Raw genomic sequence first — 26,086 nt, 5'->3', positions numbered from 1 at the left:
ACCTGCGCAATCCTCCTGTCTCTGCCTTCCAAGCATGGGGATTACAAGAGTGCACCACCACGCCCAGCCTGGGTTGTTAATTTTAAAGGTTACATTATTTTCCCTGCTCTCTGACTGCAACTGGGTTGGTATAATTCCCCAGGTCTTAGTTGCTCCCATATGTGGGTGAGATCTGTGATACCTTAGTCCCAGTGTGGGCATCCCTCCCATCCTCCAGGGTCCCTGCAAGTGTCATCTGTTTGGTCCTTCTGGAAGCAGAGATATTTAGTCCCACTTGCTCTCTTATGCTGTGACGGGCACTGATAAGCACATGTGGAGACTGCATCAAATGTGAGGAAAATATTTGGGCAATTGTCAAATGGACATGACTTCTGATTAAGAAGGCAAATGTGCTTTCCCTGGTTATCTAGTTGCCAGACTTCAAAAACATACTGGCAAGAAGGTACAGTATAAATAGGCACTGAACAGTATAGTTGAGGTAGAAAGGGCAGGAGGTAGAGGCCAAAAAGAGGTAGAACCATGTTTCTTCAGGGATGGGGGAAGGGGCATGATAGCGGGAGAAATGGAGTTTAAGTGGATTGTCAAGAGAGGGTGTACAAGTAAAGTGAGAGAAGCGGGTTGGGGGATATACAGAAGGATTTATGCTTTCACTCTCAGCAGGCTTAAGTCAGGAGACATGAATCCAAGACATTAGGGTTCCAGAGGGTTCACACAGCTTAGCGGTGTTGGTGCACACCACTTGGAGAGGGCCTGTCCACTTTGGAGCAAGAGAAACCTTTCTTGAGTCCTGGTGGGGGGAGAAAAATAGGCCCAAGATCCAGGTGTTAATGGACATTGGGAGGCAAGCCTATCCGGATCAGGCAGCAGTGTGTCCTGAAACTTCCAGAGTTGGTGTCTTATAAATGGAAGGAGAGGGGACACGAGATCCCTAGGCAGTGGCCCTTTTGCTGGAGCTATTTCAGGGGGTAGGGCAGGATACCCAAACATAACTTTGAAGGGGGACAACAGAGAAGGCTTTTTTGGGAGGACTTGTAGTCTAATGAGTGCAAGGGGGAGTAGCTTTACCCAGTCAAGGTGAAGTTCTAAGGAGAGCTTAGTAAGAACTTCTTTAAGAGTTTGATTAGTCCTTGCCTGAGGACTGAGAGTGATAAGGAATGTGAAAATGCCATGGGATGTTGAGAGTATTGGCGAGGTTTTAGGTAATTTGGGAGACAAACTCTGGTCCATTATCAGACTGAAAAGAATGTGGCATCCCGAATCGAGAAATGATTTCAGAAGTCAGGATGGAGGCCACTGTGGATGCCCGACTGTTAGAGGTAGGAAAGGTTTCCACCCATCCCGAGAAAGTGTCGACCAGTACCAGCATGTAGCAGTATTTTTGAACTGTGGGCATGTTGGTAAAATCAATCTGCCAGTCTGCTCCTGGGCAGTGGCCAAGGACCTGATATGAGGGAAATGTGTCTGGCTTAAGGGATGTCTGTGGGTTGGTATGCTGACAGATTGAGCACTTGGATGTGAGCTGTTGTAGGAACTGAGTGTCCTTGGGGGATAGAGGGAGAAAAGAGTTAGCAAAGATTTTTAAGGTATTAGGATTAGGATGGAAGAGAGTATGTAGGTATAAAAGGAGCCTCAGAATCGTGGTGAGGGTTGGTGAATGGGGCAGGTTTTACAGGAGACAGGAGGGAGGGAGATCGCATTGCCACTTCCTTTGCTATCCTGTCAGCTCTAGTATTTCCCTGTGTAGTTGGGGAGTCATCATTTTTATGGGCTGGGTAATGGGAGATTCCAATGTTCTTTGGTAGGAGAGAGGCTCGCAAAAGTTTTGTAATCCATTTGGAATTGGTGACCGCCGAGCCCTTTGTGGTCAGTAGGCCACGTTCTTTCCAAATGGTGGAATGTGATAACAAAATATGATATACATATTTTGAGTCTGTGTAAATGGTAAGGTCTTGATCAACCGTTAGTTCAAAAGCCCATGTTACTGCGATTAGTTCTGCATGTTGGTTAGTAGTAGTGGGGGAGAGGGGCTTTGCCTCAATTACATCAGTTAATGAGACAATGGCATACCCCACATGTTTGCCTTCCCGGATGAAAGAACTCCCATCTGTAAATGAAATGAGGGAAGAGTCAGGGAGTGGTCCCTGCTGAATATGAGAAGGGCAGGGAATAAGGGCATCTAAGACCTCTAGGCATACATGAGAGGGAGGGGAAGAAGAAGTGGGTAATAAGGTGGCTGGATTTAAAGAGGAACATTAACTAAAAGACACAGTGGTATCATGCAAAAAGGTGACCAGGAGAGAAAGCACTAGACAAGGGGGAAGAGTTTGAAGGCCTTTATACGTGAGCAGGTCCTTTAGTTGATGTGGTGAAATGATGGTGATGTGAGCCCTGAAAGTTAGCTTTTTTGCTTCTTGGAGAAGCACATAAGCAGAGGCTAAGGCACGCAGACAGGGGGCCCATCCCTGGATGGTTGGGTCTAACTGTTTGGATAGATAGGCTACTGGGGCAAAAACAGAACCTATGGCCTGACCCAGGACACCCAGAGCGAGGCCCGTGACCTAATGTACATATAGGGTAAAGGGTCGTTTGAGATCAGAGAGCTAGAGAGCTGGAGCATGCAGCAGTGCCTGCTGCAGTGTCCTAAAAGCAATATTTGTGCCTGGTGGGAGAGGTTCATGGGTGGACCCCCTTGTTGCCTCATAGAGGGGCTTTGCATGAAGAGATAAATTAGGGATCCATGCTCGAAAATAACCCAGCAGACCCAAGAAGGAGAGTATTTCCTTTTTGGTTTTGGGGCAAGGGAGTGCCTCAATAAGGGCTTTTCTGTCTAGGATAATGGCCTTCAATTGATGGGAAATCTGAACTCTGAGATATAGGACCTGTGTTTGAATAAGCTTAACCTTATGAAGGAAGACCCTGTAACCCCTAGAGACAAGGAAGTTTAAAAGGGTATGCGTGTCAGAATGAGACACAGAAAAGGAAGGGCTACACAGGAGGAGGTTGTCTACATATTGGAGGAGGGTAGATGTGGAGAACTTGACAGCCGCCAGGGCCTGTCCAAAAATATGTGGGCTGTCCCTAAACCCTTGAGAAAGGACAGTCAAGGTGAGCTGCTGGGACTGCTGGGTGTTGGGGTCTGTCCAGGTGAAAGCAAAGAGATCCTGAGAGGTAGCTGAGAGAGAAATTGTATAAAATGCATCTTTTAAATCAACGGCAGAGAAGTGGGTCACAGAGGATGGGATAAGAGAGAGGATAGTGTATGGATTAGGGACTAAAGGGTGTATGGGCTTAACTGCTTCATTAACTAAGCAGAGGTCCTGCACTAGGTGAAAAGCACTGTTAGGCTTTTTAACTGCCAGAATTGGGGAGTTGCATGGTAAGTGAGTGGGCCGTAGGAAACGTTTTCTCAGAAGGTCCGAAATAAGTGGTTGGAGGCCCTGGAGGCTAGCCATAGGGAGTGGGTATTGAGGCCTATTCGGAAAATGATGAGGGTCTTTTAGTTGGATTTGGACAGGTGGGTAACTAGCAAGTGAGGGGGTATGGGTCTCCCAAACTCAGGTGTGTACTAAATGAGGAGGGATGGGATATATGGGAGCTTTGGGAGGATTGTCCACATTTATCAGAGTAAGGATAAAGGCTGAATCAGGGGAATGGCCAGACCAGTAAGCTGAGGCTCCATAATAATGGAGGCCCGAAATTTTTCTAAAATGTCCCTTCCTAAAAAGGGAATAGGGCATCTAGAAATAAGTAAGGATTGATGAGTAAAGGGGTGGCCATGGAAATGGCAGGTCAACCTAGGGGTTTTATGTGGTTTAAATGTATGTCCCTTTATCCTGACAGTAGGAGACTGTGCTAGGCTGGTAGGCTCCCAGAATTCCCTCAGGACCAAGAACGCAGCTCCTGTATTCAGGAGGAAATTTATGGGGCAGCCATCAACTACAAGAGTTACCCGGGGTTCCTGGGCAGTGATATTAATGATCAGGTTGTTGGAATGACCCAGCTCCCCTATGGGAGCTAGGGTAGTCGGTAGCCCAATGACCGGATTTGTGGCACTTTGAACACAGTCTTTTAGGGAGCCAGGGATTTGGGCAAGCTTTTGTCCAATGTCCATCGTTTCTGCACTTAAACCAAGGCCCTGGGGGTCCCCTAGGTGTTGATGGCCACTTTTCTGAAACCTTAGGTAGAGTTCCCGATGAACTAATTGCTTGAGCCAGCATTTGATATCTGCTGCATTCGGCCTTTTCATATTTCTGAAATCTACAGCATTCAGCATCTTTATCTCTGTTATGATAGACCTTGAAGGCCGTGGCCATAATCTTGGTCTGAGGGGTGGCAGGTCCCTGTTCCAGCTTTTTAAATTTTGCTCTAATGTTGGGGTAGCTTTGGGACAAGAAATAAGTCATAAGGACATGCTTTCCTCCAGCAGATTCAGGGTCAAGGTTAGTATTCTGCTGAAGAGCCTTAGTAAGCCTCTGGAGGAACTCAGTAGGAGATTCGTCTTTCCCTTCGATTATTTCATGAAGCTTATCAAAATTGACTGCTCTTTGTGCTACCCTCTTAAGGCCAGCCACCATGCAGGTGGAGAACCAGTCCCTCCACTGCTGGAAGTACAAGGGAATTATAATGCCATAAAGGATCACTGTCAGGCACTGCCTGAGAACCTATGGGGCGAGTTGGGTCTGTTCTATGGATTCCATCTGAAAAAGCTCTCTCCTGTTCCCACACCCACCTGCGCTCTTCAGATAACAGGGTATTGGCCAACAGCATATAAATATCATGAAAAGTAAGACTATAAGCCCGAAGGACTGACAGGAATTCCTTAACATAAGAAGTGGGGTCAATCGTGTAGGAACCCAACCGCCTCTCAATCTCAGAATGATCTGGCATGGAAAAGGGAACATAAACGTGGACAATTCCCTACGCCCCTGCAACCTCCCGAAGGGGCGCTAGGACCTGAACATTAGGGTTTAAAGGAGGAGAAGGAGCCCCAGCTGTGGCTAATGCCAGGGAAGTCAGGGAAGGAGTTGTTTCTATCTGATTAGCCAGCACCAAAGGGGCCAGAATCTGTTCTGATGGGTTCTGTGAAGAGAGGGCTGAAGGAGGAGATTGGGGAAACTGAGTGGCCAGCAAACCGGAGCGAGTAAAGGACGGGCTGAAGGCAGGGGCAGACATGGTGTGTCACAGAGGATGGAAGGGAGGGTTGGTGGGGAGCCACCGCTGCCAGAGGTACAGTGGGCTAGGAGGAATTACTGGAGGGAGGGGGTTACATCTGTGGAGGGAGGGTGGAGGGCTGGGACTGGCTGTGAAATGGCTGTAGGAGTAGGGGTCATGGTTTTAGCAGAAGAGGAGGAAAGGCAGGGGGAGGGGCCTAACTGAGAGAGGGCTTCAGGAGGAGGGGCTGCAGACCAGGGGGCAGAAGGGTGAGAGGCAGAGGCAATGGAAGCCCTATAAGGTGGGGGTTCATCAGCTGGGTCTGGGTCACTAAGAGAAATCGAAGGTTGAGGGGCAGCTGGTTGGCAAGCTACAAGGACAGCTTTTGGTAAGCCGTTGGTATAGAGAGCGGGATTTGAATGGAAAAGAAAGAAAGCATGTACATATTGGATCTCTGTCCATTGTTTTGACCGCTCACAACAATTAAAAAGGTCCCTCAGCAGGGAGGGATCCAGAGATCCCTCAAGGGGCTATTTATTCTCGTGGTCTAAGGATACGTGGGCCACTCCAGGGTGCAAAGCTTAATAAGAGGTTTGGGTTTAACATCGGGCGGATTAAGGGCATTTAAATGGCTTAGAAGACATCTAAGTGGAGAGTTAGCGGGAATAGAGGAGAAATTCCCCATCAGGGCAGGTCTTAGCAGCTGAATAACGGGAGAAGCGTCCTTCTGGAGCCAACAACCGCTGGATGTCTGGTTCCCAGAACCCAGCCGTCGCTAGGACTTTTGGGAGACCAGAGATCGTGGGGTACCTGGCACTGGGATTTTTCCCCTAAGGGGAGTGTGAAAGCGAAAGTGAGAGACCTAGGATCAGAGGGGGAGGGAGAGGGAAAAACACCTCTACTACCTCGTCTGAGTCCCGAAAAAAAAGGGGGGGGCTCCAAAAGGTCCACTGTGACCTTGAAGGTCTAGGTGGGGTGTGTTCCTCCCCGTAGAGATCCTTGAAAGTGTGGCCAGAAACTCAATGGTCCAGCCCTCCAGACAGATCCCAGGAGTTTAGGAGCTCAGGAGGGCAAAATCCAAAATATAGGGGGGGTTCCACAAGGTCCACTGTGACCTTGAAGGTCTAGGTGGGGTGCGTTCCTCCCTGTAGAGATACTTGAACGGGTAGCCAGAAACTCAACGGTCCAGCCCGCCAGACAAATCCCACGAGTTTAGGAGCCCAGGAGTAAGGGACACTTCCAATGGGAGATCGATGTTGAGTGCTGCAGAGGAGCAATTGAAAAGATGGACCCAGGCCAAAGGGGTTTGGTGGGAATTTGTCCTCCGGTTTAGATGGGGTTCTGCCCGGGATGACCACGAGGCAGGGAGCCCCATCCAAGTCATGGCACCACTAAAAGGACAAAGTTTGACCACACCAGAGACTGCCTTACAGCCAAGAGATGTATTAGGGAGGGAGCTGGTATGGATGAGGTGAGCGAAGGAAAAAGAGAAAGAGCATGTGCTGGAGTCCGGGTTATATAGGGGCTTGGGGTTACATTTTTGGGGATAATAGGCTAGGAAAATGTCCTTTGAACTAATTGGCTAGGTTCCCATAAGAGGGGGTGTTCGGCGAGGTAATTGGCTTGAGGTCGGTAGGGGATGTCCCTTACAGTGATTGGCCAATGGGCACCAGGAGGGGGCTGGTCCCAGGTAAGTGACTAGGTGCATGGAGGGGGATGGTAGCTTAATACGTCAGCCCATAGCCTATTTCAGGGAAACTCAACTCATGGGGGTGGGGGCTCCTGAGGTAAGAACTTAATTCATCTAACATACACCACCACGCCTGGCTTCAGTTTAAAATATTTTATGGAGTTTCCAGTATAGTGTCTGGCCACCCCTCTTTAAGTGTAGTCTTTGTTGTCTGGTCAAAAGAAATCACTAGGTCTGGCCAACATGGCTCAGGGTAAAAAGTAAAGGCATGCAAATTATTCAGAAACTTTTCAGTCTAACAAGCCCTACCAAAGGCTTCTGTATTCAAGTTACATTTTTGTTATTCTACTTTTATATCTCCTTTTTACCTATTGTATTTATTCTATCCTACCTCAATAAGTCACGTATTTCAATTTACATGGAATCTAGAGATAAAATTTACTTATCCAACTCAAATATATTTAGAAGATTTAGGTAAGTGGTTTATTTTTCTCATTGTATCAACTGTTTTTTTTTCCCTGAGAAAACAGTATTCTAGTGGAAATAATATGTTTCTTTACTTAAATTAACAGGATTAATCTTAAGAATTTAAATTGGCTTTTCTGAATTTCTTTTATCTGAATAATTTATATGTTTAAAATGAGAGTTTTAAGTTTATGTATTTAAACTCATTTATGTGATTTATATTTCTAGATAAATTCAACTTACTTTAGTTTCATAATCAAAAATTAGAAATTATCCTTTGACACGATTACTAAAAATAGAAACTTAATTAGTTCTTGCCCACCCCCATGGGCCTTTATAATTTCGATCAACCCCAGAGTATTGGAAAAAGTGGGCTAATTAAGAACTACTATAAGTAATAGATTAATTTTATAGTATTCAATGTTTTTATTTAATTATATTTGTGAAATAACATCAATATTTCTAATTACTAAAGGTATACATATTAATTGTTCTAAATGTAGCAAATACATAAGACTACACAGAAGGGAAATAAATATAATGGCATTTCTGGAGATGAGCACAATGAACAAATTGGTACACATTTTTTATTTTTCTATATATGTATTAAAATACAGCAATAATTTAATAGAATTTATTCTATGATGCTGTTTAGAGTTTACTTTTAGATATAACATATTGTAAGCTTTTTTATAACAATTCAAGAGTCCTCTAACTTCATTTTTTTTTGTGTGTGTGTGTGTGTGATACTGGGGATTGTACTCAGGGGCATTGCCCCTCCGAGCTACACCCCCAGCTCTATTTTTTCAGTCTCTTTATTTTTGAAACAGGGTCTCACTGAGTTGCCAAGGGCCTCACTAAATATCTAAGGCTGGCCATGAACTGTGATCCTCCAGTCTCTGCCTCCCAAATGCTGGGATTACAAGTGTGCACCACCATGCCCAGCCTTCTAACTTCATTTTTAATGGCTTTGTCATTTCCCGTGTAATGATACTTTAGGCTCTGGTCAAATAAGCCCAGAGAAAGTTTAAGAGATGTTAAAAATATGGATTTTATTATTTATACTCATAAACTATATTAGATTAAAAAGAATACAGGGAACCAGACATGGTGGTATGTGCCTGTAATAACAGTGTTACAGAATGGGAAAACTTAAAATTATTTTACACAAATTCAGTCTTTACTTATCTTCTTGGAAAGCTTTCAAAAGGAAAGATCAAATGGGGAATAAAGGAGGTTTATTCAGAGAAGTGACAACCTTATACAAAGAAGGGCCCATACCTGGGAATGAAAGGGCAGCCAGGGCAATAGGTTTATGTTCCGGAGATGAAGAAAAGTGGTTTCCAGGAAAGGAAAGTACCATGTAGTGTTCTATTTGTTGGGTTTTATCATCCCTCTGGACACCTTTCTTATGTGTATTACATTTGGGATGATTGACTGCCCTTTACATGTGGCACATTAGTAGCCCTGCATTGTTTCTCTGCCCCATTTTTACAAGAGAGAATGGCTACGTGAGAAAGGCCCTGCAGGTAAATTTCTGACAAGTCCCATTCTCAACTCATTTCTTTCCTCTTCATATGGGAGGGAATGTTAAGATGAATAAGTTTGTCAGGTAAACTTTCAGACTACTTCAGCTGAAGACATCTGCTAATATCTACCTAGCTACCTAACACCAGTATGTGGTAGGTGAGAGACTGAGACAGGAGGATCTCAGGATGAAGGCTGGCCTTACAATGTAGCAAAACCTCTGAGCAATTTACTGAGATTCTATTTCAAAATAAATAAAATAGGGATGGGGGTGTGGCTCAGAGGTAGAATTTCCCTGAGTTTCAATTCCCAGTATCATAAAGGACAGGAGGATCAGGGAATGGTGATGCAAGACTATAAGCATAGTTTTTGGCAATTTGAAACAGGAAGATCTAAGGTTCTTGATCACCCTCAGCAACAAAGCAAGACTCTCAGAAACCTAGTGAGCCCCTGTTTCCAAAAACAAACAAACAAATAATAAATAAATAAATAAATGAATAAATAGTTGTTGTGAACTGTGCTGCTATAAACAGAGATATGCATGTTTCACTACAGCATTCTGACTAATTATTTTGAAAAAATACTGAAAAGTAGTGTATCTAGGTCATATGATGGATCTATTCCTAATCTTTTGAGAATCCTCCACTTTCAGAAGCACCCCATATTGATTTCCATGATGGCTGGACTAATTTTCAACAATAGTGTATAAAGGTTTTTATTTACCCATATCTTCCCCAGCCTCTATTACTGTTTGTATTCTTGATAATTACCATTCAAAGTACAGTTAGATGATTTACACTTCACTAAATACTAATGATATTGAAAATTCCTTACATAATTATTGTCCTTTTGTATATCTTCTTTTGTGAGCTGTCTATTCAATTCAATTTTCTATTTTTATTGGGTTATTTGTTTTTTAGTAATATTTTAATTACTTTATATATTCTAGATATTAGTCATCAGATAAGTAGCTCACAAAGATTTTCTACCATTCTGTAGGTTCCTTTCAGACTCTTTGTTTTCTTTGTTGTACAGGAGCTTTTCAATTTGATGCCATACCATTTACTGATTCTTGATTTTATTTTTGAGCTTTAGGGGGTCTTATTGTGGAAGTCTCTACCAGTGCCTATATGCTAGAAGTTGGCTCTTTGTTTACCTCTTGAAATTGCAAAGTTTATGGTATAATTTGTATGTTTTTGATGTACTTTTTGCAGATTTTTGTTTAGGGTGAGAGATTGAAATCTAATTTAATTCTACATATGCATATCCAGTTTCCCAGGCATCACTTGTTAAAAATGCTGTCTTTTTTGTTCTAGCATAAGTTTTTGGCTCCTTTGTAAAAATTAACTGGCTGTAAATGTCAGTATTTGTTTCTGCATCCTCCATTATATTCCATTGGTTTATATGTGTGTTTTGTGCCAATAATCATGTTTTAGTTACTACAGCTCTGCAATATAATTTAAAGTCAGGTTGTGTAATGCCTCTATCATGATTCCTAATGCTCAGAATTGCTTTGGGTATTATGCACCTTGTTAATACTAATTTTGGGGCTATTTCTGTAGATTTGTGAAGAATAAAATTGGTATTTTAGTAGAGATTGCATTGAATCTGTAAATTGTTTTTATTTGTATGGCCATTTTGATATTTATTTTGCCTATTTAAGAACATGAAAAGAATTTTTATCTTCTAAGGTCTTCTTCAATTACTTTCTTTAGTGTTCTATGATTTTTATTGTTTTATGTCCTCCTTAGTTAGATTTGCTCCTATTTTATTTTTTAAGACTATTGTATGAAATTGTTTTTCAGATTTCTTTTTCTATGGATTTGTGGTTGGTGTACAGAAAAGCTAAGTTTTTATAAACTCTAAAAGACTTCTAACTCTAAGCAACACTCCCAGCCATATTTTTCATTCTTTATTTTGAAACAGGGTCTCACTGAGTTACAAAGGGCCTCACTAAATAGCTGAGGCTGCTTGCAAACTGCAATCAATCATCCTGTCTCAGCTTCCTGAAAACTGGAATTATAAGCATGCATCGCCAGTCCCAGCTCTGGCTGAACTTTTTATATTGTAATTATATGTTTATGTCATCTGCAAATATAGATAATTTTAGATTTCCTTTATAAATTTGCATCATACCAATTTCTTCTCTTGCCTTATTGATTTGGCTAGAATTTTAAATACTCTACTGATAATGATTGGGAATAGTGAGCATACTTGTTTGTTCCTGATATTAAAAGAAATTATTTTAGATTTTCCTCATTCAATATAATTTTAGCTTTAAGTTAGTCATATATAGCTTTTACCATTTAAAGGTAAAAATCTTTCTATCTGTAATTTCTTTAGTGTTTTTAACATAAATAGTTGCTGGATTTTATTATTTTTTTCTGAATCTATTGAGATTGTCCTGTCATTTTGTCCTTTGTTCTATGTTTGTGATGAATCACATTTATTTACTTTTCTTAAGTTGAACCAGCCTTACACCACTGGACTGAAACAAAGTTGGTCATGTATACAAATTTTTGATGTTGTTTTGAATGCTATTTATGTATTTATTAAAAAATGAATCTATGTTCAATAAGGACATTGGTCTGTAGTTTTCTTCCCTTGATATATATTTATTTGGTTCTGACATTAAGCTGATACTAACTTTATAGAATGAATTTCTATCTCTTTTTATTTCATGGACTAGTTTAAACATATTAGGTTTAGTTCTTTAAAATTTTTGCAGAATTCAGCTGTGAATCCATTTGGTCCTAGACTTCTTATTTGTTGAAAAGTTCTTTATTGCTGTTTTAATTTCTTCTTGTGTTGATCTGTTTGATTTAATATGCTTCTTTTTCGCCAGGTGTAGTGGTGCACGCTTGTAATCCCCATGCTTGGGAGGCGGAGACAGGAGGATCACGCAGGTTCAAAGCCAGCCTCACTGGCTTAAGAGACCCTGTTACCAAATAAAAAATATAAAAAATAGGTCTGGGAGTGTAGCCCAGAAGTAGACTGGTTCCATCCCCAGTATCTCCAAATAATAATAATAATAATAATAATAATAATAATAATACTTTTTCTTCAATTTAAGTAGGTTGTATGTGTCCAGAAATTTAAATGCACCATTAAATAGTGCTATGCTTTTTAAATGTGGGCACTAAATGCTATACATTTTTATCTTATATCTACTGACATTCAGAATGTCCCAGTGGTTTTGGTAAGTTGTAACTATCTTCATTTTGCTTAGAATTTGTTTAACCTATCCATTTATTTTTCCTATGATCTAGTCCTCATTAAAGAATATATTGTTCAATCTCCAAATGACTATATAGTTCCTCTAAATCTTCCTTTTGTTGATTTCTACTTTCATTCTTTTATGAATTAAAATGATAAAATAAATTGTAACAATCTTTCTTAATTTGCCAAGCCTCACTTGGTGGTCTAGAATATGGTCTATTTTGGAAGGTTGTATGAGTATCTGATTAGACTGAGTATATCATGAATTATTTAGTGCATATTTAATTTATTAAGATGATAGAATAAAATGTAATATAATCAGGAGGAAATAGAGAAAAAGGGACAGGAAAGAGTGTTAATTGGGATACTGGGGGAGGGGTAGGAGACAGAGATTAACACATGTGGAAAGTAATATATAAGAGATGATGTAGATTGCAATAAGAATGAAAAGGAAGATCATTTGAAAGGATCTAATTAATTTTCACATTATCAATAATTTGACTGAACTCCAACAAGGCATAAACTATAGGAGAGTAAAGGAAGGTCATTAATATCAAACAGTCCATGCATTTCTAATCAAACAGCAGGCTTCTTACTTCTGGAGTTGTTAAGATACTCTCTGCACCTTCTATGATGCAAATTTAACTAGCTTATCTGAGTACTATCAGTCTCCTCTGTACTTGTTCACTTCCACTGTTGGATTGTGGGAATGAGGGGACTTCATCTCCTAGCCTCCAGCCACAGTACTTCTGGTAGCTGCTAGCTCAAACTGGAGAGACCCACACCAGAACTGGAACCTTGGCTGGAGCTGTCCACACTGGTTCTAAGACCCCCTTCTGAGGTTGCAACTTTGCTGTGGTCAGGACAGGGATGGTAATTTGAATATAGATCCTGCAGGGTGTAGAGATCCACACTTGATTCAGCTTCTGCGTCTTGTAGGCTCTTGAGCCTGTCCAGTGCAGTATCTGCGGGTTCTGGGATGGCGAGCTTCCATATGTGGGGCAAAGACCATGTCCATAGCAACGTTGGGACTTATGGGTAAATTCATCTTGGGGACTGGATGGTATCAGTGCCCCTGGGAGCCTGTGTAGGTTAGATCTTATAGCTGCCAGCCAGTCAGCCTACTCTGCTGGTGACTGCTCCATTTAAGTGCTTTTCTTTTATATAGATCACAATTATTGATTTGGATATGTTGCAATTGCCTCCTCAGCAGTTCATTCCAATCTGCTATTTTGAGGTGTGACCTGAATATATGTCTTTTTTAACAAAAAAAGATGTGCTTATTTTCTGTAGCCACCATTCAGCTTCCTAAAATGAGAGTCTCAGGGCAACTATACAAGAGAAGAAAGACAGAGCCATACTATGTCACTTCCAACTCATTATATTGACTTAAAAATCTTAGAGGGCTGTTTTCCATTCAACAGTTGAAGAAAAAGACATTATTACTTGGTGCAAAGAAAAGGAGGCCTCATTTAGTCCATCACACATTTCATACTCTAGTTATGTTTTAATTCTTCCTGGTTCTGTAGGCCAGGGACTCTATTGACATGGTATTTCCTGAATAGAAAAAAAAAAGAATAAACTACACATTTTTATTAGCAAAAACCAGGCTGAATACATTGGAATAGCTTCTAATTTTCATGACTAGTACCTAACTACTTCTAGCTCTTTCCATTTTTAGTACCATACTTTCCTTTTTCTTTATGTTATATGTTTACATAATGCCATGATGACATTTTCATTTTGAGGAATATGTATTTATTAAGTAAAAGCTATATAACAAATGCTGAGTATATGTTTTAAATGTAACCAATATATAGTTTGCTTGGCTCATTTTAAATTTTATCTACCTGAACTCCCAGTGTTTGAGAGGAACATATTAGAATTTCTATGAATTTTTATTGATTCACTTGTTTTTCTACATAGTCAATCAGTTGTTGTGTGTCAAAGCTATGTTATTAAGTGTAACATGCTCAAAGTTCTTATATATTTTCCTTAATATCTTGAGCATTTATGTGTATAGAATGGCTTTTTGTTCTTTTCTTTTGCTTTCTTTTGCTTCATATTCACTCAGTTTACCTTTTTTGTTGTTGTTAAATAAATTTTTATTGGTGCATTGTAGTCATACATCTTAATGGGATAAAAAAGCTTGTTGATATATACATGCACACATCACCCAATCAGCCCCTACCCAACCCCTAACCCTTCCCTCCCCCTCCCTCCTTCCCATGCTTGGTTTCCTGATTAACTCTGATATGTTTTTTTTTTTTTCTTTCGTATCTGGTCAAGTTATTTTTGACAATGTTTCAAAGAACATTTGGTGAAGGAAATAATAATCTTTTCACTAAATATTGTTGAAAAATAATAACTACATGAAAAAGAATAAAATTGGGCCCCTACCTAATACCATATACAAATATTAACTCAAAATAGATAAGAGACCTAAATATAAATCTCAAGACTATAAGCTTTTAGAAGAAAACCAGGATCATAGAACTTCACAATATTGAAATTGTCAGTGATTTCTTGGATATGATTCCAAAGGCACAGGCAACAAAAGGATAAACAAACTTCATAAAAATAGAATAATATTGTACATCCAAAGACAATGTAAACAGAATTAAAATTTACTGATAGAATGTGTTAAAATATTTCCAAATGCTATATCTCAAGGTATATTAATATTTCAAATATAAATCCTAAAATTTAGCAACCATAAAAGCAAACAATACAATTTAGAAACAGGTAAAAAACTAAAATAATGAATCTCCAAAGATTTTTATATGACAAATAAACTCAAGAATATCACTCATCATTATCATAATATAACTAATCATTAAGGAAATACAAATAAAAACTATAGTGAAATACTACTTCACATTTGTTAGGATGGCTACTTAACATGAATTACCTTGCTCCAGCCCTTTACTTTGAGTTTGTTACTATCTTTACTTGTAAAGTGTGTTTCTTGTAAGGAGCAGAGGAGTGGATTCTGGTTTTTAATCAATTTTGCCACTTTATGTCTTTTCATTAGGGAATTGAGGCCATTTATATTCAGTGTGATTATTGAGAGATAACTTTTAATTCCTAAGATGTTAAGATTTTATTTCTGTTTGAAATACTATTTATTCTTCTTTGATTAGTTGTCTGCAGGATGGAAAATCTTGTTTCTCTGGTTCTAGTGTGTATTACCTATTTCTTCTTTGTAGTTAATCTCTTTGAGTATTTTTTCTTGCGTAGGTTTTGAAGACATAAAGTTCTTCAGTTTCTGTTTGTCATGGAAGCTTCTTATTTCTTCATCTAATTTGATAGATAGTTTTTCTGGGTAGAAAACTTTGGTCTGGAAGATGTTTTCTTTTAGAGTTTGGAATATGTTACTCCAAGCCCTTCTGGCTTTCATGAGTTGGTTTGGAAAGTCTAGAGTGATTCTAATTCGTTTGCCTCTGAATGTCACATGGCCTTTTGTTTTTGTTGCCTTTAAGATTCTCTTCTCAGCTTCTACATTGGTCATTTTGACAATATGTGGCATGGGGAATCTTTTCTCTGATTCTGTCTAAAGGGAGTTATATAAGTTTCATGGACCTGTGTATTGACCTCTTGCTCTATGTTTGGAAAATTTTCTGATATTATGTCTTTGAAGAGATTATTGATCCCTTTGGTTTCACCTTCTTTTACTTCCTCTATTCTGATTATTCTTAGGTTAGCTCTCTTAAAATTGGCCCATATTTCTTCAATTTCAGATTCCTGCTGTCTGATTTTTTTCTAAATTATAAATTATGCATTTGTTTTTGGAGTGATCATCTTCTAGGGGCTAGATTCTATTGTCCATATAGTCTAATCAATTTTTTATAGTTTGAATTGATGCCTTTACTTCAATGATTGCATCCTTTATTTCTTTTAGACTCTATAAATTCTTTTCAAATGTCCTGTATTATTTCTACAGTTATATTCCTGATTTGATCTTCTGGAGATCTCTGAATTTCTGTGTTATCAGATTCTGATATTATGGGTTTGTGGGCATTCATTGCTCTATTGTTGCTCCTCTTTCCCTTGCTTTCAGAAGTTTGTGCCTTCTCTGGGTTCTTCCCCAAGTCACCACGACTTCACTTAGGGTGCTCTGGATCTCTAGTTTGTTGTAATCTCAGCCACCACTTCTCTTTTACTGGGTTGTATCTTAAAGTCTCAGACCCAGGGAGTTAATTGAGGCTGCATGAGACCGTGGGGGAGCTGGGCTGGGCATTTTCCCATGGGGAGCTGTGACTAGGGTGTGGTATCTTTGCCACCACTACTTCTTCACTGGGGTGGACTGCAAAATCTCAGACCTAGGGAACTTATGAAAGCTGCGCAAGTCACTGAGGGTGCAGTGCTGTGATTTCTCCTGTAGGGCCTGCAATTTCACTCACAGTTATTGTGCATGCTGATCTGGAGCCGTTGCGGGCGTGGTGAACTCACTGCAGCTGCTGGCAATATGCCACTGCTGCCACGCCTTTGGCCGTGAGGTTTACATATTTCTTTTCTGGTTTTCAGCTCTGTTCTGAGTTCCTGAGAGGCATGATGACCTTGGCCACTGGGAGTTTTAGACATTCTTTGAGCTGAAAAATCTGCTGAATTATACCCAAATGATCCATAGTTGCTCACTTCAGTTCCTTGTTTACCTTTCCTCTGTGGAGCCTGGTGCTGTGAGGCATGATGGCGTTGATGCGGCCCTGCAATGTAGGCTGGTTTCTTTTCTGGTGTCTGGTTGTTCTTCTAGTCTTCTTTTTCTCTGTCCCTTGTGTTTACATTTTTAATTTCTCTGCTGATAGTTTTTTTCCTGGCTATGAAAAGTGCTGATTTTGTGGCAAAAGTGACTGCGTGTTAGCAGGACTCATAAATGCTGCTTTTCTCTGTCGCCATCTTCCTGGAAGTTCTCTCAGTTTACCTTTTCATATCTTTTTATTTATTTTCTGTCACTGTTTTTGTTCCTAGTTTTTTTGATTCATGGAATGCTTTGATAGATATGTGTTTTAATTTTTTAAAAAGTTTATTGCTGTATTTTTGTCATGCATTTTAATAGGGTACAAGATGATGGAGACATACATGCACACATCATCGAATTAACACTTACCCAGTTCCAGCCTTATTTTCTTCCCCTTTCTCAGGTTTGACTTAGTGATTGACATTTATATGTTTGCTAAAGTACATCATGTACATTAGAGAATTTCCCGCTTCCCCTATCCCATCCCCTCAGGTCACCTTATTTGCTCATCTATAGCATCTCTTTCTTTGTCTAGAGTTCCTCCTTTGACCCATTTTCTCCCTAGCTTCTGCATATTAGGAAGAGCATCTGATTTATTTTTAATTTTTATTGGTGCACTGTAGTTATACATCTTAATGGAGTACAAGATAGTAGAGGTATACATGTACATACATGTATGCATCACTCAGATGGGAAAGGGCTAAATGGATATGTGTTTTTAAAGTTATCTAATCAACAAGTCTCTTTTGTTGTTTCTAGTGCAGTTGTAAAACTTTTATGTACAGGGACAGAGAGTAAATATCATCAGCTCTTTGGGTCACATGGTACTTTAATGTCCAATCTGCCATTAAAGGGTAAAAAAAATTAAACCATAGACAATATATGAATAGGTGATATCCCTATATAATTTCATTTTTATATTGGCCCTAAATCCATAGTTTACCAGATCTGGTTCTATAATTTAATCTATTTATATTTATTATAATTACTATTAAATGTGACTTTTTGGTCACTATATTCCATGTATTTTATTTAATATCTTTGTTTCTATTTTCTCCTTATTTTCTCCTTTTGTATGGTTTGAAGTTTGGGTTTTGCTTTTGTTAACTTCTTTCTCTTAACTTTTCTGACACAATACTTCTAGTTTCAGATTATGCTTAGCTATCTCTTGTAATAATGTCTTTTCTCTCTTCTATTTCCTTATGTATTATGTATATCACACATTCCTAGTCACTCTGGCATGTTCCACTTAGGCTTGCTTATATGTGTATTTCTGAAAAACATTGTCATCTCTGTTCTGCATTTATTGCCATCTCTATTTCTTTTCTTTCATCATAGTTCTGGCTTATTGGGTGTTAATTAGAATGCACTCGTTCTTTCTTATAAATATTATTGAGAAAGGTTTGAGATGATATACTCATGACAGTGTTGTGCATCTTTTCTGGTTTTAAGGATCATACTCCCTTTTTCTTTGTAGTTTGTCTTTGTCAGTCTACTATCTCTAACTTCCAGTATTGGGGTATAAATTCAGATATCTGACTGAATTTTTTAAAGCTAATTCTTTCTATTCAGATGCTTGTTTGTTATGTTTATTTGTCATTCAAGATATTTCTAAAATCAAAATATGCCTATATGTATGGTCCCTAATAAATTGTTTCTAGAAATTCCTGAGTTCCTTAAATATGTACACTGCAGTCTTTTCAGTTGTTTAGCTAATGATTACTTTTCATCTTTTGTTTTTTCTCTTTCTGATACCCCTGGACTCTTAACTTCTACTCAGATTTATATCCCTTTTGGTTTATGCTGTGTCTTTTAATATTTTTCTTCTGTTTGATCTTCTATACATTTAAAATCAGTTTAAATTGTATCATCTTCATTTTTATCAGATGAACTTTTAAATTCAAAGCTAATATTTTTGTATTTTTATGCTATAACTGATGTCTTAATGTTTCATTATTATTGATGATTCTATTGTTATCCATATCTTCCAGTAGCTTAATTTTGCTAGTTGTCTGTACCTCTTATTCCAACTCTTTTTGTCTCCCTAATGGGTCATTTCAAATTATTATTTTATTTTGATCACACATGGATCTGTTTTTTTCATAGAGCTAAAATGAAGCTACAGTAGTACTTTAAACACTAGTAATCTTATGCTGTGTGTATAGTGATATCTGTCCCTGTGGCAGGTAAACAGACACATGTTTAATTGACAGTAGAATGTATTTCTTCTTCCTAATCTCCCCAGCTGCAAAAATTTTCACTTTGCCCTATTAGGTGTATAGAGGATTCAAAGCACCTTTCAAACTCCTATACCAAAAGGGGAGATGGAGATAGGGATGTCACTGCCCATTGTGTAGGTGTCTACAGTCTTTAGCAATTATTTAAATCTGAGTTCTGCAGTAGATCCACAAACTAGTCTGATCCAGATAGCAGTAAATTTATCATTTAATTTTGTGAGGACTCCAGCACAGCAGGGGCTTACGTTTATACAGTCTTGGGGCTCCATCGATCTTTTTGGATCAGCAGTCTAATAGCAGATGTAAATTTGTAGTTGGATTAAAATTGGAAGGTGAGATATGAAAATATAAATGTTAAAGATGGCATCTTTTTACAGTATTTTTTCTATTTCTTTAAACCACTCCTCACTTAACCCTCCAATTTGTGAATACCCCCAAGGGAAAACTTTGCATATTTGTAGAAGTTACACAATAGTCTAGAAAAATCAATGACAGGTTTCTGCCTCATACAATTGCAGACACTCAGGTGTCCAAACTTGAATATATTATTATTTGAAAGTAGACTATCAATATTTGAATTTTCTGACATTTCCTTTAAACACATATTCTTTTAGTAATTGTAAATCTAATTGTATGTAACCTCATTGCTTATTTTCTTTGTCATTAGAGCAGAAAAATTTGAAATTGCAGGCAAATGAAAAGTAAAGTAAGATTGTTTCCCCTCAGAAACATGAAATATTTTATAGCTTTTTAGGAAAAGAAAAAGTATCTCTTCAAGTGGTAGGTAAGAATCAAAATACATAAAAGAAATATTAAAAATCACTCAATGTTTGTACCTATTTTCTCCACAACATATATTTTTTAGCTCCATAGGACCACTGGCACCCTAAAGAAATGGCATTTAAAAATTTTGTAGAAAGTACTTTTTCATAATATCTAATATGTTTGCTCACTTCATCCTGGTATTAAATATTTGTATAAGTTAACTGATTTATAGTTATTGTAATCATCAATTTGGTATTTTCTAGAGATTCCTAATTTGAAATATTATATAACCCTATTATGAACCACTAGGCTCAGAAATATGACTCAGTTGGTGCATTTAGATCTGCAGGCAAAATTTTTTCAAGGTTAAAGGGGATGAGGATTTATTAACTAGGTGATAAATAGGTAATAGATTTCAAAACTTTAGCCTACTTAGTAAATTCTTCCATGTAAAATAATTTTTATTTTAAGACAAACTAGTCCTAACAATGATATAAAAATAACCCTAATTTAAAGGACAGGTTGGGTTATAATGCCTTACCAGAAAAGAGGCTCTATTTCTGTTTTCTGTTTTGATTTTCACTGTGCAAATAATTAATATTTTGAATTATAAAGACCTAGAGTAAATGGGTCCAAAAATTATTAAAAAATCATTGGGTTTAATATAACATTTCATTTTGATTTTTTGCTTCTTTTAATTTAACCTTTCTAGTAACCTAATGTGTCAGGCTTGACAGAAAAGAAGGTGGGGTGTGGTAGTACATGATTGTAATCCCAGCATTCAGGAAGCTGAGACCTCAGAATCTCGGTTTGTGGACAGCCTCAGCTACTTTGTGAGGCCCTCTGCAACTTAGTGAGACCTTGTTTCAAACTATAGAATGAAAAATAGGGCAAGGAGTATAGCTTGGAGGTTGAATGTTCCTGGGTCCCATCATCAGACCCACAAAAAAAAAGAATAACTAAAGGACACTTAATTGAAGTTTATAAGAATCCATCTGAAAAAGATTTTTCAATTTTTGTAATTTATTAGGTTATTAAATACAAATTTTTGGTTGCATTTTAGTTGCTTTTGCAAAACTATATCAGAGAATCATTTTTCTAGTATATGGCATGGAGCTATATTGTCCATTGCAGTAGCAAGTAACCATACATGGCTATTGTGCACTTACTATATAACCATTTCAAATAGAAATGTGTGCTGAACTGGAAGTTTACTTCATTGGTAGAGCACATGCTTAGCATGAAAATATCCTGGGTTCAATCTCTAATAATCAATAGAAATGTGCTGTAAGTATAAAATATATGCTAGAATTTGGGGAGGAAGTTAGTACCAGGGATTTAACCCAGGGTCATTCTGCCTCTGAAGTATACCACAAGAGCTATTTTAATTTATATTTTGAATCAGGGTTTCACTAAGTTACTGGGACTGGTTAAAATCCTACAATTCTTTTGTCTTGGCCTCCCAAGTACTGTGATTATAGGCTTCTTCCACCATATCTGGAATATATAATGGATATTGAAGACTCAGTAAAAATAAGACAATAATGTCATATGCCATTCATAAATGCTTCCATCAATTACATATTTAAATAATATGCTAAATATAAAGGGTAAGCTCATAAATTAAAATTATTTCTTTTTGTTTTTTATTGTGGCTAATAAAATTAAATTAAGCTAGTCATAGTGGTGCACACTTGTAATCCCAGTACTTGGGAGGCAGAGAAAAGAAGATTGCAGGTTCAAGGCCAGCCTCAGCTATTTAGTGAGGCCTTCCACAACCTAGAGAGACCCTGTTTCAAAATAAAGAATAAAAATGGGGAGAGGGTGCAGTTTAGAGGTAGAATGCCCCCTAGGTCACATTAGCTTTTTGTGACTTACTGTGTTTGACACATATTTGGTTCTCCTATAATATTTATTGAATTTTTAATAACTTACAGTTGTATTTTATTGGCTTGAGAGCCTAAAATTTTGAGTCTTGACTCCATCTCTGCTTCAATTAACTTTGTGACCTGATACAAATAACTTCTTCCTTTCTTATCCGTTTTCCAATATAAAATTAGAGGATTTAATATGATGAATAAAGAATTTTCAACTCAGACATGCTGTGGTCTTTTGTAACTCCATATTGCTAGTCAACCAGGAATTTAAAATTCCCATTTCTAAAGTCACAAACAGGTTGCTCCTTTAGTCAAGGTGAATTTAGTTTGCATTTATCTGAAACCCACCATTGGTCATATTCAATTATTCACTTTTCCTAAATATAGTAACAAAATCAGACTTTTGTTACTATATTTAATAACATAAAAGTATATTTAGTAAGATAAAATATATTTTTCTAAATATAGTAACAAAATCAGACTTTTGTTACTATATTTAGTAACATAAATGTATATAAAAGTAATAACTATAAAGGAGACAAACAGAGGAAAACAGAGACTATAGCTTTAACAATTCCATGATGATTCTCATCTTTACCCCGAAGGTCTGTTTAATAAATCTTAGACCATTATATGTCCAGTGAATTGTCCTGGAGTCCAGCCTTTGCCAGTTCAGGGTTCTTGAAGGAGATGTAGGGTCAGAAGAATTGAAGAAAGACAGACAACATGTTTAATAGCAGGGGGAAGGCATCTCTTCCTATGCCTTAGAATATACTTTATTTAAACATGAGTCTGACTATTACAGCAAGCTGCATAATAAGTATTTTGTTTTTCATTTAATTTTTCAAAACCACATTATGCATACTATATTTTTCATTTTTTATTAACCTAAATTCCATGTAGCAGGCACACATTGAAGCCACCTGTTTTTCCTGGTTTTTGTTTTTGTTAATTTGTTATGAGGTGACCTACAAAACTTACTACTACTATATGTCACACATAATAGATTTTAACCGAACTTATCCTATGCTCTATCTTAACTAAGTGCTAGACTTACCGTCTCCATTTCTAAAATTAACAGCTAATGTTAACTACTATTCTGACCACTAGGTATTCTATTAACTTATTCTGACGTTACTATTAAACCCACGTTGAACTTATTCTCTTTCTCTAACATATAATGTCTATACCTAACTTTCTATAATACCTGATAAGTTGTTTACTAAGAGAAATCTTTTGTTCTTTTGTGAGCAGGCACCAAGGAGTTCCTTGCCTAGCCAATATCTCCATAATAGTCTATTTTCATGGTAAAACCCACTTTCCTTTAACCCTTACTATCCATTCTCCATTCTTATTATTCCTGTAAAGGGTGGTTGGGGGGCTATGTATTGATTAGCTTTGGCTCCCTGAAGTGGCAACCATGGATGCTCTTTAATTATATAAACTGGCCATGCTTTTATTATGACTTGATACTACAGGTCCTGACAGGGGGTTCCCAATTAATTTTGCAGGCATCACATCAGGCTGTTCCCCAAAAGACTCAGCATCTATAAACAACTATGGTTGTTTCAGATTCTACTAATCAGATTCTTATTATTTGGGAATTCCCAGGTTTCTTTATATCCTTTTTCCTGTAACATCTTCATGTGCAAACAAAAGTATATCTCTTGAGACCACCCAGATACTTTGGCTTGATTAATAATCCAATTAGGACAAAAATACAAAGTAGAATCAATATGAGCATAGTTATCATCCTCCTGCCTTACAGGAGTCTTCCTATTGCTGGGACCTTATCAAACAGCTCTAAGGACCCGGGCTTTACCAGAACTGCACATACATATTCTGTTTTTAGACTGATCAAAGAAGTCTAGAGAAAGATATTATTAAAATCCCAAAGATGGGGGTCCAAGTATTATCCATCAATTAGATAAAGTTATCCTGAAGATTCTAATAAAAACCAAACCACTGCCACCTACACTGTGCTCTATTATGCCCTACACACCCAAGGCACACCTCTTTTAAAAGCAATGTGGCCTGTGTTCTCTTTCAAACATATATTTCTTACTTACCTTGATAAACTCTTGTTTATGTGTTTTAATTGGTGCATTGTAATTATACATCATAGTGATGTTTATGGTGATAAATATGTACATGCATGTCTCAACATGAGTTGAGGAATTTATTCTCCCATGACAATCAGAAAAGTTAAATATTTCTTTCTCTAGCCAGGCGTGGTGGCACACACTTGTAATCCCTGCACTTGGGAGGCTGAGAAAGGAGGATCACGCAGGTTCGAAGCCACCCTCAGCTACTTAGTGAGGCTCTCAGCAACTTAATGAGACCCTGTTTCCAAATAAAATATAAAATAGATCTGGTAGTATAGTCCGGAGGTAGAAAGCCTCTGGGTTCCACCCCCAGTACCACAAATAAATAAATAAATAAATAAATAAATAAATAAATAAGTAAATATTTCTCTTCTTTCTCCTCTCTCTCTCTCTCTCTCTCTCTCTCTCTCTCTCTCTCTCTCTCCATCGCCCTCCCTCCCTTCGTTTTCATAAAATTAAAGGTGTTGATTATCAGTCTTATAAAAATTTTAAATTTTATTTTACATTTGTATCTGACTACGCTGTAATATTTATAGCTTTTCAGCCCAGATAAATGCATGGGTGTTTTAGGCATAGAGATATATTAAGATATGTCATAAAAATCTGTCACCACATAATTCCCTAAGTTTACTCCTCTATAAAATTCCACTGAATACACTGCATTCCTGCCGATAATATATATATATATATATATATATATATATATATATATATATATGAAAGTTCTATTTTGGAACCCATACTTTCAGTGAAATATAAGAGGTAACTATGCTGAGCAGTATGCTCAAAGAAAGAAAAGGATCTCTTGAAGAGATTATTTAACATACCTTATTCCTCTCCATTCATGATTAATGTCTTAATATGTTTATAAGTCTATTAATATTTTCTACAGTGCTTTTTCCATTTATTTATGTTAACAATAGATAGGACCAAAAATTCTTCTGAGTATTTTGAGCTCTTCAAGCTATGTACATTTCTTGTATTATTATACTGAATAATACTTTGGTTTTATCAAACTTAGATAATTTTGCCAAATAGATTACACTCTAATAACAGGTGTCACATATAAATGCAAATAACTATAAAACAAAAAACATGTAAAGTAGATAATGTTTCTTAGAACTTAGAGAAGGCAGGCTAGAGGTATTAGAAGATATTAGTTTTGATGTTTTAGAGAACAGTAATACTTGAACATGGTGAGAAAAAATATTAAGTAGGGACAATATAAAAAAGGTAAAAAGACTAAATTGGAATCAAGTTAATGGAACAGAATATACTGCAATGTGGATTATTTGAAATCTGAGGGTTAGTAAAGTGAAATGTGTCACAATACCTTAGAGTTTCAAAGAAACTTCAATGAAAAGCACCCACTATATATTTGAAGAATATTAATTGTGATGTTAAGAGTAGTCAACATTATCTTGCAGATGAATGGGGAAAAGTAAAATGTTTTTGAACAAGGGAATTGTATATTTGTATAAGAGGATTGAAAATATCACAGTTGAGGAAACATTGAAATAAATGTGTATACTAGATGAAAAAAATTAGAGATGTAGAGTAATACCTATTGTAATTATATGGTATTCTTTGGTGTTTTTTAAGCTTGGAATTGAGACATGTATTGTTGAGTTCATATGGAATTTTGTAAAATATGGATAATACCATTATTATAATTATTATCAACACTCCAAGACTTAAAGTATTTTTTCTCGCATACTTGAGGAATGGATTCTGTTCCACATGTCTTTTATTTTCCTCCTGGCATGAGTGTGTTAGCCTGAGCAACATGATTTCATTTTCTTTTGTTTATTATTTTACCTGAACAGCACATTTCTTTCTGTTCTCTTATGTTCTGTCTAGTTTTCAAGTAGATTCCTAACATCTTTCCATTCTTTTTATTCTGCATCCAGAGAAGACTCTTAATGAGTCCTGCATTGCTATATTATTTTCATTCAAGCATTAACACATAAGCAAAATAACATGATATTTCCAAAAGAAAACAGTTCCTCTGCACATATAACTATCTATTATCTTCTCAAAAAATGAAGAGTCAGAGAGGGGGATAAAACATAATCTAAACTAAAGCTAACATTCTAACCCTTTTTCAGAAAGTGTGAAGAATTTTTACTTATGATACCAAAAATTTATATTTAAGGAGACACACCAACCTAAAGTAGTGTGATTATCTCTCATAATGTAGAGTTAATTTATCCAAGGTATTAGTAAGTACCCATTGAGTAGGAAAGTATGTCTACACATTTTGAAATTGAATTTTACAGGGGCTGGGGCATTGAAAACTTATCCTATCTCAC

Source organism: Muscardinus avellanarius, assembly GCF_963383645.1.
Source record: "Muscardinus avellanarius genome assembly, chromosome: X".
NCBI lineage: Eukaryota > Metazoa > Chordata > Mammalia > Rodentia > Gliridae > Muscardinus > Muscardinus avellanarius.
Note: the sequence above shows the minus strand (reverse complement) of the source record.